The sequence below is a fragment of the Muntiacus reevesi genome, chromosome 11 (assembly GCF_963930625.1).
Source record: "Muntiacus reevesi chromosome 11, mMunRee1.1, whole genome shotgun sequence".
Classification (NCBI taxonomy): Eukaryota; Metazoa; Chordata; class Mammalia; order Artiodactyla; family Cervidae; genus Muntiacus; species Muntiacus reevesi.
In genome coordinates, this window is record NC_089259.1 from 21,687,704 (window position 1) to 21,690,744 (window position 3,041).

Below are 3,041 nucleotides of genomic sequence, written 5' to 3' on the forward strand. Positions count from 1 at the left end.
GGATACAACATATGTGTTTTATTCAGCGCTGGGATAAGTATTTTAAGTTTTTGTTTTGGAGCTAATATGTAGGACATTTTTGTCTGACTTTAGTTGGAAGTCAATGTCTACCACTGATGCTCACTTAAATAACACCTCATATGAAAGTTGAAACACACACTAACATCTGAAACAGACTATTTATGCCTTTAATTATCTTCCAACACAGACTAGAAGTTATCATTTGTTCTTTTTGAGTCTGCACTGTGTGTGTGTGTGTGTGTGTGTGTGTGTGTGCGCGTGCGTGCGTGCGTGCTTGCACATGCTCAGTCACTCAGTAGGTCTGACTCTTGGTGACCCCATTGACTGTAGCCCGCCAGGCTCCTCTGTCCATGGGATTTTCCAGACAAGAATACTGGAACGGATTGCCATTTCTTCCTCCAGGGGGGTCTTCCCAACCCAAGGATCAAACTTGCATCTATTGTGTCTCTTGCACTGGCAAGCGGATTCTTTACCACAGCGCCACTGGAAAACCCTCATAATTGATGAAATTTAATCTTAAGCTTTACCACTTGGCTTGCTAGATGGGTCTCATCTGCATTTATAAAATAGTGTCACAGAATTTTAGAAAAGACAACACCAAATCAAGTTTAATGAGCCTTTTTTGTTTTTAAAGGTAACACAATAGTAGTAAACAATGAATGTCTAATTTGGTTCAGTTAACATATGAAATAATGGACATTAGGTAAGTTGAGAAAAATGATCAAAATTAACATATCCCCAGGATCCTTGTACTCAGGAGGGACTTTAACTTAAATTTAAACTTTATACCAAATAAAATTTTATGAAGGGTTAAAAATTGTGTTTTTAACTCCTAATTGGTGAGGAGGAGAAAATAGAATAAGAAAAAGTCATCCAGAAAGAAAGCACAGAAAAGTGGATGAAATAAGCACAATATCCACTGGATCATTGAAAAAGCAAGAGAGTTCCAGAAAAACATCTATTTCTGCTTTATTGACTATACCAAAGCCTTCCACTGTGTGGATCACAATAAACTGTGGAAAATTCTGAAGGAGATGGGAATACCAGACCACCTGACCTGCCTCTTGAGAAACCCATATGCAGGTCAGGAAACAACAGTTAGAACTGGACATGGAATAACAGACTGGTTCCAAATAGGAAAAGGAGTACGTCAAGGCTGTATATTGTCACCCTGTTTATTTAACTTAAATGCAGAATACATCATGAGAAACGCTGGGCTGGAAGAAGCACAAGCTGGCATTAAGATTGCTGGGAGAAATAATCAATAACCTCAGATGTGCAGATGATACCACCCTTAAGGCAGAAAGTGAAGAGGAACTAAAATGCCTCTTGATGAAAGACGAGAGTGAAAAGTTGGCTTAAAGCTCAACATTCAGAAAACTAAGATCATGGCATCTGGTCCCATCACCTCGTGGGAAATAGATGGGGAGACAGTGGAAACAGTGTCAGACTTTATTTTGGGGGCTCCAAAATCACTGCAGATGGTGATTGCAGCCATGAAATGAAAAGACGCTTACTCCTTGGAAGGAAAGTTATGACCAACCTAGATAGCATATTAAAAAGCAGAGACATTACTTTGCCGACAAAGGTCCGTCTGGTCAAGGCTATGGTTTTTCCAGTGGTCATGTATGGGTGTGAGAGTTGGACTGTGAAGAAAGCTGAGCGCCAAAAAATTGATGCTTTTGAACTGTGGTATTGGAGAAGACTCTTGAGAGTCCCTTGGACTGCAAGGAGATCCACCAGTCCATCCTGAAGAAAATAAGTCCTGAATATTCATTGGAAGGACTGATGCTGAAGCTGAAACTCCAATACTTTGGCCACCTCATGCGAAGAGTTGACTCATTGGAAAAGACCCTGATGCTTGAAGGGATTGGAGGCAGGAGGAGAAGGGGACAACAGAGGATGAGATGGCTGGATGGCATCACCGACTCGATGGGCATGAGTTTGAGTAAACACCAGGAGTTTGTGATGGACAGGGAGGCCTGGCGTGCTGTGATTCATAGGGTCGCAAAGAGTTGGACACGACTGAGAGACTGAACTGAAGATGTAAGTTAGCTCTGATTGCCTGTGTGTTAGTATCACAACAATGGAGATGGACAGGAAGAAGCAGACTCAGACGGTTTTTCAGGCTGGTTAAACTGAACAGACTCTTCCAAGAAAATAGAAAAACACTCCTCAACACATTCTTAATACACCATTACAACCTTGAAACAAAAACTGAGACTAGAATAGTATGAAAGAAAAATGTAAGTCAGCCTTTTTAAAGAAAAGAGTAAAACATCAAAATATGTGCTACATATGAAAAAGAAAGTGAAGTCGCTCAGTCGTGTACAATTCTTTGTGACCCTGTGGACTGTAGCCTGCCAGGTTCCTCAATCCATGGGATTTCCCAGGCAAGAATCTGGAGTGGTTTGCCATTTCCTTCTCCAGGGGATCTTTCAGACCCAGGGATTAAACCCAAGTCTCCCACATTGCAGGCAGACTCTTTACCGTCTGAACCAGCAGGGGAACCCCATGAGCTACATGCACAGAGCATTATTCTTAAACAATACACCATGATCAAGTTGCCTTTACATGAGGAGTGCAAGGATAAAGTAACATAAATCTAAAAGTGAGACTTTTGGTGGTTAGTGGCTGATAAGACTCCACACTCCTGATGCAGGAGCAGGTTTGATCCCTGGTCAGGGAACTAGATCCCAGATGCCACAACTAAAGATCTGGCATGTTGCCATGAAGACTGACAACCACAAGGGCTGCAATTAAAACCTGGGGCAGCCAAATAAATATTTTAAAAAATAAATCTAAAAGTGCAATTCAACACATTAGCAAGTAGAGAAAAAATTTTCTCAGTCTCTAAAAAAAAATTCTGATAAAACTTAATCACCATAATGTTTCACATACACACAGCAAACTAGGAAAAGGAGGAGACTATCAGGTAAAGGACTTATAAAAGTATAGCACACACTTTTTAATTATGCAATTTAGAAATATCCTTTTACAATCAGAAACTGATAAGTAAA